This window comes from Saimiri boliviensis, chromosome 5 (genome assembly GCF_048565385.1).
Source record: "Saimiri boliviensis isolate mSaiBol1 chromosome 5, mSaiBol1.pri, whole genome shotgun sequence".
Classification (NCBI taxonomy): domain Eukaryota; kingdom Metazoa; phylum Chordata; class Mammalia; order Primates; family Cebidae; genus Saimiri; species Saimiri boliviensis.
Genome location: NC_133453.1, coordinates 32263208 through 32278588, shown reverse-complemented (window position 1 = coordinate 32278588; position 15381 = coordinate 32263208).

Genomic DNA, 15381 nt, shown 5'->3' with positions numbered 1-15381 from the left:
AATACCTGGCACACCGCAATCAGTCAGAGTGTGTGTGTGTGTGTGTGTGTGTGTGTGTGTGTGTGAGATAGAAACAGAACCTGCTAATATGCATAATAGTCAGGTTGAGTTGTTATAGCAAAATACCATAGACTATGTGGCTTAAACAGCAGGCCTTCGTTTCTCACAGTTCTGGAGTCTGGGAAGTCTAAGGTCAAGATTAGTTTTTGGTGAGAGGACCCTTCCTCTTTTGCAGCTCCCCATGGTTTGCAAATCACAGATTTCTTGCTGTATTCTCATATGGTGTGGGAGGAAAGGAGGGACGGATGGAGAAGGTGAGCTCTCATTTCCTAAGGGCACTAATCCCATGAGGAGCACTCCACCCCCATGACCTAATTACCTCCTAAAACTGTTATCTCCAAATACCATCACACTGGGGATTAGGTCTTTAACATGTGAATCTTTTGGGGTGGAGAATACAAACATTAAGCTCATAACAGATAAGGTAGAAAATCTCAGGAATTTATATTCTATATATGAAAGATCATTAATAATGAACAGAATTTTAAGTTTAAATGCCAATTTGTAATCTATTTTTATATTTTCTAAGATTCTTTTTTACTTTTTAATTTTGAAACTTTCATATACAAAGGGACAATAATTTGAATAAATGTTCTCTGCTTTTTGAGATCTGGGGCATTATTTGTATTGTTATGATCACCCTGTAATTGTATGTGTGCAGGGACAGCGCTTTATATTTTTAAAACAATTTTATATACAGTATTAGATTTTATTTTTCAATAAACATTCCATGAGGTAGAAAGAACATATGTTTTGTTTTATAGGTAAGCTCCAAGGAGAGTCTAGGGTACCTTAGGTTGTGTGGGTAAAACATGGTGGTGGTAAATCATAAATAAACAGTCTTGTTTTCCCAAATGCACATATGGGCATCCAGATCAAGTGAAATCACATCACATGAATTGAACAGGCAGTTCCTGACTTAAAACATTGCACTCACAAAAGAGACACTCTCCTAAATGTCTCCACCATACTATACTCTTTGTCCCCAAATGCCTAATCACTGAAGCTCAGACTCTGTTGCTTTGATTCCCTTAGGAAAAATTCCTGGTGTTTCAGAAATAGCCATTAAAATACATCAGAAGTTAATCCTCCTTTTAAAATGTGACTCTGTTTTTTCCAGTTAGATGACCATTTTCTATTATGAAAATAACTGAGGCAAAATAACATTCAGATGACTTTGCTTCTTTATTATACCATCATACTATTAGAGCTAGAGGATGTCACAATGCTGTAATCTTTAAGTAAGTGATTATTCTTTGAAGTGCAGAGACCCTTATGTCTCAATCCCTGATCACAACAACCCCTTTTAATACAAAGATCAGGCAAGTAGTGCTCTCATATTAAATATCTGATTCCAGGATCACAGATGATGCTGGCAGTGGCAGAACCTAGATATGGGTGCAGGGCTCTCCCTCTTAGTGTTAGTTTGTAAACGTTGCACCATGCTTCCTTGAGGAGATAGGCTAAACAGTTGTGGGTGGACTCATGAATTAACCAGCAATGGCTTAAGACTTCACCCTTCAATGGCATCGATCCCAACACCAACAAAGCTGTAATTCCACAGATCCTTCCAAAAAAGTCTAACCTCCGGTGACATTCCACATTATCCTTCAAAACTAAAATGACATCTCTTTCTTCCATCATGTTCATACCTGTGTCCCATTCCATCAAGACTTGAGAATAACCTGTTACATAATATTTATCTCCCTACCTACATATTCTGTGTTGCTACAGAGATATTGTAACCCCTGAAACCTTCCATCTCTGCGTAACATTATGTCTTTATGAGTTGTGTGGTTTGAAATACCATATAATAGTGATTACTCTAGAAGAGACATGTTGAGATAAGAATCATTGTAAGGTGGCTGGGTGTGATGGCTCATGCCTATAATCCCAGCACTTTGGAAGGCTGAGGGGGGTGGATCACCTGAGGTCAGGAGTTCAAGACCAGCTTGACCAACATGATGAAATCCAGTCTCTATTAAAAATTACAAAAAACAAGCCAGGTGTGGTGGCAGGTACCTTTAATCCCAGCTACTTCAGAGGCTGAGGAGAATCACTTGAACCTGGGAGGCAGAGGTTGCATTGAGCCGAGGTGGCACCATTGCACTCCAGCCTTGGCAACAAGAGCAAAACTCCATCTAAAAAAAAAAGAAAAGAAAAGAAAAGAAAAAAGAATAATTGTAAGGTTGAGTAAATGTGGAGAAATAAATACAGCTTTAGAAAGAAAACTGTCAAGGACTATGACCAAACTCTTAGGATATGAGACATATTAATTCACTGCCCCTATTCTTGAACTTATGCTTATCCTGATGTTTGATTATAATTCTATCCCCAGGAGGTATAAAGGATATTTTTACTTAGCACTTACACCAGGGGAGAGAATACTAATCCAGGGTCTGGCACTCAGTAAGCACTCATGGATGTAAGCAGCAAATATCCCATAGCTGGACTTACTGAAGCATAGCACATATGTAAAATGCAATGTAACAGCATCAGCATCAGTGCCTCTTCTTATTATCAAGAGATTCTAATTAGCAGTAATAGGGTGTTCATATTGTGAAGATGTTTTCATTATATCTGAATTTAAGCATCAGAGAGTATTACACAGTTAAGCTGTAGGAAAAGACTAAGTTTCTAACAGTGTATTTTCCATTACTCTGATTACTAGGAATATGCCATACTTTACAGAATGATGATACATTAAAAGGAAACTAATACACACATGCATGCACCTGTATACACACACACACACACACACACACACACACACACACACACACAATATTGAGGAAAAATTTCCAGATTATCTATACTCCTTGGTGCAGCTTTATGGCCTTATGCATCATTTCATTAAAATTCTTCCTTCTCATTATTCTTAGCTCTTGACAATTGTTATGCTTAATTAACTCAATCAATTGTGGATTACTGCCAGTTATATTTGCAGAAACCATAGCAGCTTATTAACTCATAAACGTCAAAAGATAACAGAAACACTGGAGGACAAATCATTAAATGCATCTTTTAATTTCCAGCCTATAAATGGAAGTTAGCTCATGTTGGTTTGCCAATTGTTTTCAATGTGTAGACACTGGAATATTACCTTCCCTATGTCTAGGCTATGTGTGCCCCATGAGGGAAAGTAATGAATCACGATCAAGCTGACCCTTTCATTACCTTTAACATAGTGTGCCAAACATTGATGTCTTCTTACACATTTGTGATGTTTTCTTACAAATGTTTAACTTTTATCACAAATTAATGGGCAAAAACTAAAGATCTTTGAGGATAGATTTCTTTTCTTTCTTTTTTTTTTTGGTGGGGGGAGTATTTTTTGTTTTGTAAACTACTGTTTTTCTGCAACCTAGAAAAGCATCTGGCACATAGTGTTTAATGGATGTGTGTTGGAAATATAAACAAATTGTTATTAGTCCTGTCTCTGAGAGGGTACTCACATTTTTCTGGGTTTCCAAACAAGTATCAGAAGATACTTACTCAGATTATATATTTATTATCCAATGAATAAAAATACTCATACATATAAGTGATATGTCTCTGATGACTGGAGGGGAACACCAGGGTCCTTGGTCTTGCTCCAGTTTTAATAAAATGACACAGATACACGTGAAGTGGTTTTAAGGAGTGGAGAATTCAATGGGCAAGAAACAAGGAAGAGGCTCTCCTGTACAGAGACAGAGGGAGGGGGCCTCCAAGCCAAAAAAGGGAACCCTAAGTGTGGCAAAAAGCAGCCAGTTATATGAGGAGGCTGGAGGAGGCAGTGTCTGATTTGCAAAGAACCCAGGGGATTGGTTTGACCAGGTATGTCATTCAAGTAGCTTGCAAGAAAACCGACCCTCCCACCCTACCCTTCTAATATGGAAATGCAGGGCACCATGATGTTCTACAGCTGTGGGAATACGTGGGGGCAGCCATGTTGCCAGGTACATGTGGGGACAAGAAGAAGGTGGGAATCAATGTGTTTGGGTGGACCCAGTTTCTAAGGGCTAGAATTTGCATTTCTGCTAGGCACAAACATTTCTGGAGCTGCTTTAAAAGAAAATGAAAACTTCCTAAGGACCCCTTTTCCTCTGTACCTTCCTAAAATAATTTTTTAGTAACCTTATGACATTTGGCCCATGAGGAAATGTCACCATAATTGTTGTTAGGGGGTTTTGGGAAATGACTCTTTCCGGGGAACAGCAACCAGGGCTCCTCCTGGGGTCGATCTCAGGGTCCTTGGAAGAATAGCTTGCCCATGCATGGTTTGGTTTGCAACACCATTTGGAGTTTGACTGCTTCTAGGCAAGAGGAAATAATTCGAATATAGTATTGAGTATACAAGGTGCAAATATTAATACAAGACATATAAGCAAGAAGGGGCTTAATAAAGGGGTTACCCAGTTCCATAAAGAAGACCGGAATTCATTAAAGAGGGATTGTAGCTATCTGGGGCTGAAGGCTGCATTTTCCCTTAGTCTGTCAATAATTTTGATTCGATCTTTAAATACCTGTAGATTTTCCTATACTTTACTAGAGATGTTAATTCAGAAGCAGCACCTTTCATTTAAAAGTGCACAGGTACCTTCTACTTCAGCTGTAAGGACATTTAAGTCCCATCTATTCTGTGCTGCTCTTGAGGCTAAAGAGTCTGTAGATTGCTGTTGTGCCTCTGTGGCCCCTATAGTTGCCTTTCATCCTCGTTGCATCATAAGAGAGATATTAAGTATTGATTTTTTAAAGAGATGGATGCCCATAAACCAGAATATACCTCTGGCTATAGAATTTCCCATCCGTGGTTTTCTTTAAGATGGGATTGTTATGTGGATGCCCTTCGCAGTCTTCCCTTTCAGTTAAATCTCCATACGAGGGCATGACATGATAGGTCTCTTTGTCCAGCATATGTGAGATCATGCAGTTTTTAGAACAGAGCCTAAGTTAGGGATGTTCCCTGATGATGCTTTGTCTCAATAGGATTTAAAAATAGTAAGTCAGAAAAACGAGTGCGATGATAGTACAGGTTCCCTTCTAATGTTTTGTGAGGATTAAGTGTATCCGAGAGCCGTCCTGTTCCTTGAAGGGACGGTTCTAAGTTGTGGTTTGTGAGAGACACCAGCAGATTTTTCTGATATCTTAGAAGTTTCCTTTCTTTACACAGAATAGGGGCATCCTTGGGATAGGAATAACCATATTTAGGATAGTCATTTATGATGCCATTTGAAATTTGACAGGCCAAGTGAGAAGAGTCCACCTGACAAATGGAGTTTTGAAAAATTAGAGACAGAATATGCCCTGGCCAATATCTCAAATGATCCTTGAGGCAAGGGCTGCCATTCCAGATGTCTCCATTTCACCCATAGATCTGTAAGCTGCTACTATTAGCAAATGTTATACAGGGTCTCAAGTTCCATGAGGGGGCATGTTTGGAAAGGCCTATGTGTTATTTTTTACATTATGGTCAAGATGGTTATTTATGGCATGCCACTCCCATCGGGAGGAGAGGCTGGATCCTGAAAGCCCCCAACTAGCGCTTCTGATCCTTTTAGATCACCCCTGTTGTACTCTCCTCCCCAAATTTTTGAACTATCAGCAATGACAAGTGTGATGTTACCATATCTAAGGTCATCCAAGTGTGGTCCTTTCCCCCTACTTTTAAAGCAGAGGGAGACATTTGCTATTACTTGGTCAACTTTTCCTAGCCTGAGCGTGAAGCTTATCTTTGGGGAGAGTGTTCTTTGTCACTGGGGGTGGAGTGTTCTCCTGAGAGGAGTTAGTCACCCAGCTGAAAGTGCTCCCATATCATGTCCCATTTATGCCTTATACGTCTTTAAGCTTTAAAGGTAAAGCCAACAAATGGAACCCTGGGACGATGAGTTCTGGGTCACCTGTAAGGTTCCTCAGTGTCCTTGAACTGAGTGAACCACTTAGGACAGATCCAACGATTAGTCTTGAACAAACGGGTCATGGCAGATATTGTAGGAGCTGAAGGGTGTGCTGTATGATAAAAGTCTGATACAAAGTCCTAATAGACTTAGTGATAGCAAAACACATGTTTATTTTCTGTTAGTAATCATTATTCCTGCTATGAGGTTAATAAACAAAATGCTACAGTAATTGAGATTCTCTCTCTGACATTCCACTGTGAGGGTGCTACTGTATATAGTCCTACTGCAAATAGTAGAGTGTAACAATTCCCGCCAGGGTGGCATAGTAAATAATTTCCATGAAAAAGAAGTTTTAATATTTGGCTCAAGAGGAGAGGTAGAAATGGCAAAAAGTATTTGGTGAGGTAGGGATGAAACTGAGTAAGATGAGCAGTTCTGACTCAGTTAGTTACTTTTGTGATTTTCAGCTTAAGATCTCCTATTTCTTCACATTGGTATCCGGGTCGTTCTTTTGGGCGGTCAGAGGTTGCTCCCTTAGCTCTCCAGGCTTTGACTCAAGTGTGATGTGTCCAGGAGTTGATTCTTGTAACTTATTGCTGAGGGAGTTGAAAAAAGAACAGCATAAGACCCTTCCCAGCTTGGGCTTAGGGAGGGTGAGAAGGAAGGGAGAGCCTTCACCAGTACCAAATCTCCTGGGTTTAACAGAGGCGGTCCAATTTCCTGGGGTTGGGCTTTCACTGTGCTGATTCCTGTTGGAAGTGAGCCAGGGAGATTACATGCTTAACTAGCTCAGAGGTTTCTCAATTTAATAGAAAATCCTTGGTAAGAAAAGGCCATCCATACAGCATCTTAAAAGGGCTAAGACCTAATTTTGAAGGGGTATTTTTTATTTGTAGTAAGGCCATAGGAAGAAGAGTGATCCAAGGAAGGTGAGTTTCTGGGGATAATTTTCTGAGGTGTCTCTTGATAGGTAACCCATTGGCTGTTGAGCTGGTCCTTGGGCCCGTCTTAAAACTTCCAGGGCCATCCCCTTCCTTTTTGATACACACTGATTGAAGGCCTTCCCTACAGGAAGGCTGAGAGCTGGTGCCTTGAGGAAGGCTTGAAGGACTTTAAGCTTCAGGTTCCAAGGTTAAAAGATGAGTTTTAGTTCCCTGAGTTTTTTATTTTTTTATTTTTTAAATGAGGTTCTATAATGAACGGGCTATTTCACCATACACAGGTATCCACAGTTTACAAACTCCTGTAACGCCCCCAAATCCTCTTAGTTGCCTGAGGGTTTTGGGGAGGGAGAAGGAGGAGCTAGGCTTAATTTTCTCTTTCCCTAATGCTCTGGTCCTCTCAGGCAGCACTAAGTCTAGGTACTTCACTGAGGTTTTGCAGAGCTGGGACTTGGGTTTTGAAACCTTACATCCTCTGCTAGCTAAGAAGTTGAGAAGAGCTTCAGGGTCTTCCTGAGAAGCTTCCTTAGTTAGGGCGCAGAGCACTACATCATCCACATACTGCAAGACCCTAACTTGAGGATAAGTGAACTCAGAGATGTGTTGTGACAGTGCCTGTCCAAACAGATGAGAACTATCTCAAAATCCCTGAGGTAATATCATTCATGTTAACTGGGTGGCCTGGCTGGAGGGATCTTCAAAGGCAAACAGGTATTGGGAGTCAGGATGTTGCAGTATTGCAGGAAAAGACACCTTTTAAAGCTCAGACTGTAAATCATTTAGTGCTCTCAGGTATTTGAGTTAACAGGGTATAGGGATTAGGTACCACTGGATGGATTGGAACTACAGCTTTATTAATGAGGGGAAGGTCCTGAATTAGTCTCCATTTCCCATTGGGTTTCTGTACTCCTAATATTGGGGTGTTGCAGGGGCTATTACAGGGTTTGAGGAGGCCCTGAATATTTAGGTTATTAATAACAGCTTCGCTGGGTGCGGTGGCTCATGCTTGTAATCCCAGCACTTTGGGAGGCCAAGGCAGGTGGATCATGAGATCAGGAGTTCGAGATCAGCCTGACCAACATGGTGAAACCCCATCTATAATACAAAAAATACAAAAAATTAGCTGGGCATGGTGGCAGGTGCCAGTTACTTGGGAGACTGAGGCAGGAGAATCATTCGAATCTGGGAGGCCAAGGTTGCAGCGAGCCCAGATCAAGTCATTGCACTCCAGCATAGGTGACAGAGTGAGACTCTGTATCAAAAATACATAAATAAATAATAAAATAAAATAATGGCTTCCAGCCCTTTCCTAGCCTCTGGCCTTAAGGTTATACTGTCTCTGGTTAGGAAAAGAAGTGGGATCCTTAAGATAGATTTTGACTGGCCTAGTGGTTATAGCTCGACCTGTTCTTTCTCGAGTTGCTCACACATCTGGATTAATGTTAGCTTCCATTAGAGGGTAACAAAGAGTTTGTCCTGGGGCTATAAAGATGCTGGCCACCATGAGAGCTAGAATATCTCTACCTAACAAAGGAGTGGGACTTTTAGGTATGATTAGAAAGCCATATGTAAACAGTAAGCCCCCACCTGCAGCTAAGGCTTAACGGTAAATATCGAGTTGGAGTTTTTCCTGAGATGCCCCTTACGGTCATGCTATAGTGTGATGTTGATCACGTCGGGGTCACCACCTGTCAGGGTCTGTCCTATAGTCTCTAGCTGCTTGATGGATAAATAAATGGACTCACACACAGAATACAGTGAACCAGCAGGCCGAGGGGTTATGAGCCTCTCTATTCTCAGGATGCTTTCTAGGGTGCTATCTGGTCCTACAGCTTGCTTCTGCAGAGCTTCCTTCTAATGTTGGGAGATGCTTGTGTAATAAACTTGCCCTTCAGGATGAGCTATCCCTTGACTGAATCAGAGGATAAAGAAGTATGTTTTATTAGTGCCTCTCAGCCTTTTCATAAAGGCTGTGGGATTCTTGTCTGGTCTTTGGTCTATCATGGATAGTTTAGAGTAATTGAGAGGTTTGGCCCTGGTCTTCCATTGGCCTTCTATATCATAAAAAGTGCTTCTTTTTACATTCATCTCCTGAGTCATTGGGATTCCAATCAGGGTTGTCTGCTGGAACTGCTTCCCTTCTTAGTGGGAATGGAGTTTCCACCTCTTCCTCACCTTCTCTCTCTCCTCTTTTTCTCCTGGGTTTGATATAGGAGGCATGTTGCTCATCTCCGTATTTTTCTGCTGCCTGCAGAACTGCCTGCTTTTCAGATGCAATGAGGGTCTGACTTAGTAACAACATAACATCCCTCCATGTGAGATCAAACACCTGAGTTAAATTTTGGAAATTTTTTATATACCTGTCGGGGTCATCAGAAAATTGGCCTAAGTCTCCTTTTATTTGCTTAAGGTCCTATAATGAGAAAATAATGTGAACCTTCATGGCACCACTTCCATGCCTTTCCTGCAGAGGTAAGAGTGAAATGGGGAGAGTAGGATATACTGGAGCTGATGGAGCTGGAGGAGGTCATGGTATGATTGCAAGGGGACTGGAAGGGTTGGGACATTCAATAGCTTTTTTTGGACTGCTCCTCTGAAACCTGCTTTAGCTTTGGGACCATTTCCTGTGGGTTTGCCTGATGTGGCTGCTAAAAAAAACTGGGTCAATTATACAGAACTTGTAAAGGTCTGTGTTGTCTCACAGAGCAAAGAAAACCTGTACATAGGCAACCTCAGTCCATTCGCCCTTCTGTTTGCAGAAACGTTTTAATTGTTGGATAATATTAAAATCAAGCCTCCCCCCAGCAGGCCAGATTTGCCTGTCCCCAAGAGAGTAAGAAGGCCATGCCCTTGTGCAATAGAATATAAGGTTGCTTTTCCTTCAAAGTCTAAGGGTCGAAGGAGTCCCAGTGTTTTAAAAATATACCTTAGGGGAGTGCACATTGAAGATGATCTGTAACCCATCTAGAAAGAGAAGTGAGAATAAGTGTTCTTTAGTCTCCTTTCTTTTGATATGCGATCCAGGATGGAGAAGAAAACAGTAGGGGGTGTCCCCCCAATTAATCTCTCCCTGGTTCCTGGATCCTGGCACCCATTTAAATGTGCTGCCCGTGACTGCAGGCAGGACCCTCCAAGCTATGGCCCCAGAGAAACTGGATTTTGGGGCCTAATCACGCGTCCCCAAGCAGCATTAGTCCTCTGCCTTTTATTTCCATTTGACTTCCTAGACTTGTGTGACCTGTGTGCCTCCTTAAAAAAATGCATCTCAAGGAAAACCACACAATTGAGCAAGGCTCCTTCAAGGGACGCAACATGCTAGATTGAACTCTATATCCTGCTATTATGGCCTGTGCTAAAGCATTTACCCTTAGGAAAATGGTTCCAGTTAACTTCTGGATTTAAAACCCCTTATTAAGTACTGTCTAAATAAGAGACAGAATAAATGCCTTAAAGGAACTGAATGGTCATTTTCCTGCTGATGGGACAATATCGAGACTAAAATTTGGCTATGGAAGACATCTTACTCCTAACTGCTAAAGGCAAAACTTTCCTGTTCCCAGAGGAGGCCTGGAGTCTGATTTCTAACGGTGTGAAAGGAAGCTGCAGTATTACTGTGAAAAAAAAAAAGTCCCTCATGTAGAAGATTTCTATTTCCACTAGGTGGTGCTGTTGGCTTAGAAATACTACGAGCTCGCCTGCGACGTGGTAGCAAGAAACCTCAATACAGGGGAAAGGAACTCTGTTCCTTGAAGATTGCAATGGCATTTTCCTGATCTTGTCTAAAAGGATAACTTTCCTAGGCTCTAAAAATCTCTGCACATTTCACCCAGAGAAAGAGTATGAGACCGTGGATAGAGAAGAAGGAGAGTTTTGCCACAGAATGGCTGAGAATTCTCTGCCAACACCTGGAATGGGCTGTGGGAGGCTGGGTTCATTCCAAAGGCCTCCGAATGACACCAGGATGTACCCTGGCCAGAAATTCTCAGTTACTTCAGGACTTTCCCAGCCTCGCGTGATGGCAAGATCTCTCTGTGGAAAGAAGCTGGTTCAAAACACGGCCTACATTCCCAATGACCCTGGGGTACTGGGAGGCTCTCCATGTTTCCACCAGCAAGTCTCACATCCGAGTCTTTAGCACAGCAGCCGATGCGAAGTGATTGTACTCGTCGGATGGATGCCCATTGATTTATTTGATTTTATTTTAAAATAGAGGCCAAGAGCACCTTGGACTGTTAGAACAGATTTTAAGCGTGCTCCCACACGTACCACTCTGACAAGTGCCGTACCTTGGATTCCTGGCGAGTGCACCAAAATGATGTGGCTCCAACGAGTGAAGGAACACCAGGGTCCTTGGTCTCGCGGCAGTTTGAATAAAACAACGCGGACATATGTGGAGTGGTTTTAGGGAGCAGATAATTTGACAGGCAAGAAAGAAGGAAGAGGCTTCCCCTGAACAGATAGAGGAGGTTGCGGGGTGGGGCGCTCCAAGATGCAAGAGGGAACACAAGAGTGGTGAAAAGCAGCCAGTTATATGAAGAGGCTGGGGGAGATGGTGGCTTACCACCCTAGCCTTTTAATATGCAAATACAGGGCGCCATGATGTTCTACATATATGGAGACATGTGGAGGCGGCCATGTTGCCAGGCACATGCGGGGACAAGAAGATGGTGGGAATCACCATGTTTGGGTGGACCCATTTTCTAATGGCCCGCATTTGCATATCAAATCTTGCCAGCCTGGGTCTAAGAGCCAGGGCTTTTCTGCTAGACAAGAAACATTTTGTAGCTGCTTTAAAAAAAAAAAAAAAAAAAAAAAAAAAGGCCGGGCGCGGTGGCTCAAGCCTGTAAACCCAGCACTTTGGGAGGCCGAGGCGGGTGGATCACGAGGTCAAGAGATTGACACCATCCTGGTCAACATGGTGAAACCCCGTCTCTACTAAAAATACAAAAATCAGCTGGGCATGGTGGCACGTGCCTGTAATCCCAGCTACTCAGGAGGCTGAGGCAGGAGAATTGCCTGAACCCAGGAGGCGGAGGTTGCGGTGAGCCGAGATCGCGCCATTGCACTCCAGCCTGGGTAACAAGAGCGAAACTCCGTCTCAAAAAAATATATAAATAAATAAATAAAACAATAAAAAAAGTTCCCAAGGATCCCTTTTCCTCTCTATCTGCTTAAAATAATTTTTTAATGACCCCTGTAACATAATGATTACTAGAAAGCAATTTATTCATGTATCTTAAAACCAAAATCAAATCATAGAAAATTAATTTATTGGGTCTTTCAAATTAATATTCTTTAAGCCACAGAAGTCATGGAAAAGACTGTATTTGCCACCCTAGGCATTTCATTAAAAAATATTAGTTTCTTTTGTCTCAGAATGAAGTAGTCTAAGTTTCAGAGCAGATATATCCTAATTATCCTTAGTGAAATGGTGATGTTTACTTCATTTTTAATGTCTAAGTAGAGTCCATGTCACATTTATTATTCCTTGGCATTCTCTTCAAGGATCTGATGCTAGAATGGCCATGGAAGTCAAACATGTCTCATGCAAGAAAATGGAGCAAAAAGCATGTATGAGTTTATGGTAATGGTTGAATGGAAGTGTTTACTTTTTGTAGCAGCTATTGTCAATGTTCCAATCATTTCTGATGTGATTTGGTAGATAATTAGATGTGTGTCCTTAGACCAAGAAACTGCAACAGCATAGAAGAAAGACAATCATACTTTTTGTAGCAGCTATTGTCAATGTTCCAATCATTTCTGATGTGATTTGGTAGATAATTAGATGTGTGTCCTTAGACCAAGAAACTGCAACAGCATAGAAGAAAGACAATCATACGCCGGTGTTCAAAATGAAAAGCTGCTTTAGGGTCATTGTATCATTACTTAGATAATCATTTTAGAGCCTTATAAGAGGTGTCTGGATGGGGTTTGGGGAATATAATTAGATCAATTTTCTTAAAACCGTTTAAAATGATTTCTCTCTCTCCATAAGTTATTATGTTACTAATTAATTTATTTACTATCTCAATTTTGTGCGGTTTGAATCTTAAGGCAGAAGAGAGTTGTCTCATCTACCTGTATCTCTTGTGATAACACAAATACTGGAATTATAAAATTAGACTCTCTTGAATTCTAGCTCTTAACCAGCACCAAACTTGACTCAGAATTCAAAGGATCAGGCAAACACCAGGCACAAATAAAATGGTCTTTTCTTGGACAAGTCTGAGATCATTTGGCACAGATATCCAAAATAACCCTATTCTCAACAAGCTTCTTTATAAGCAATATGTGCAGAGACATTGTTCAAACAAAAGGAATAATTCCAGTTATGCAACACCTCTTCTTCATACCTTATTGTTTGCATAATCATCTCTTATTTTCCCACATCATCCATAAATCTGTGAATTCTAAGCTTATTTATAGTAAAAACCTATACAGTCAAGATGTGTGCTCCTAAAAACAACATGTAGGTTTGGACTCTCCATTATCTTTCCATTCCTAGTAAATTCTTAGTGTGTTCACTGGAAAATTTGGTCATTGGCATGTGTGCAGGGAAGGGTTAACTAGTAGGTCTGGGTTGCTCAAATCCTGCACATCTCCAAGAAGGGCCAGTCCTGAGGACTGGTCCTGAAGACTGGCCCTTGGCTGGCTTCCAGGAGATGAGCTCTAAGTCCTTAGCATAATCTGCTGGATAAGAGTGGTTTGTATACCTGCAGCCTTGGCTATGCTGTACCAATTTGACCATGTAGTTTATGCTAACAATGTGATCTATGGTGAATGCCTGTTTTTGCTTAGGGCGGAGTTATGGTTGGGGTGGATTCCGAGTAGATGATTAAAAACCCTGGACACCAGGATTCAGATAAACTTCCCTGGTTGGCAACACTTTGCACAAGTTGTCACACATCATTGCTGGGAGAATTAAGTGCATCTGTGTGACTCCACTGGGAGAAGACATCTGGAACTTGTTCCTGGTTCTGCCTGAACATCACCTTCTGTGACTTTTCCCTATGTTGAATTTAATCTGTAGCCTTTCCCTCTAAGGAATCATAACTATGAGATAACATCTTCTGAGTCCTGTGAGTCTTTCTAGCAAATAATTAAGCATGATGGTGATGGTCCTGGGGACTCGCAACACAGCATGTTTACCAGGAGATTTATTTGAGGTTTTTCTTTCCTTTCTGATAGAGAAAGGTTCACACCTGCTGTTCGCCTTTTCCTTCCCACCATGTGGTGTGGAGCTATGAACCTGTATGATGATGTCCTTCCACCCTTTTTATTGATACTCACCCTGCCTCTGGGGCCTTAAACCTTCATTAATAACCCTACGGAAAGTTAATAATTCTATGGAAAGTATGGACACCTATTTCAATAGGTCTCCAGTTATAGCACCTGGAAAATTAAACTCTTCCTAAAACCCAGGTTACTTCTTTCAGCAATTTGACCTATTTTGTTTTTCAGAAAATACTTACTAAAATATTATGTTGTAGAGGGTACATGTCCAGAGGCTAGTAGAGTACTATTGAAAACAAAATAAAATATAAATTCTAAATAGTAATGTCTAAATTCTTCAAAGTGTAAGTGGTAGAATTGGCTTTGGTAGACCATTTCTCCTTTGTAATGCATTGTTATAATATCCTGAGACATATTCAGCATGAATATCTGCCCAGTCATGAAATTAGTCATCAGCACCTCTCTTTGGGGACTGCCTACAATGAAAGGATATGTTCTTCAGTGGGGTATTCTTATATTTCCAGGGGTAGCAAGATATATTGAATTTCTCATTAGAATGTCTTTTTCAGATGTCTAGTTTAACCTGGCAACCTAGTAAAAATAGCAACATTATCTGGATCACTAAGGGATGGTTCAGAGTAGATTATATTGGTGGTTATTTTGGTATTGGGTTTGTGGTACTATCTATTGCTTTTTATACAGATGCCATTAATTAATTAAATTACATTTTGAAATTTTAGTAGAGACAGGGTTTCACCATGTTGGCCAGTCTGGTCTTGAACTCTGACCTTGCGATCTGCCTGCCTCTGCCTCCCCAAGTCCTGGGATTACAGGTGTGAGCCAGTATGCCTGGCCAGTTTTAGTGTAGGGAAAGTCAGTAGGAATCAGTTAATAACTTAATTTTATCTAAGTGTTTTGCAAATTAGGTCAGCAAAAGTTCACTATATAATTGCTAAAATAGTCTCTTTAATTTCTAAAGCATATTTATATTTTATTGGAAATATGATTTATATGCATTATATTCAACTAATAAACATTATATTTAATGTCTCAGTAAGTATTTAACCGAATGTATATGTATTTCTTGAACTTTTATTGCACAAACATAAAAGCTTTGTTTGTGGAGAGTAAAAGCAATTTTCATAATAAACCTCAATATATATTTGACAAGTGTTGACCTCATAGTTCTAGAGCAGAAACCAACTGGGTATGATGCATGAGCGTCAGTAGACCTACCTTATGATCATTATGCTAATTCATTGATT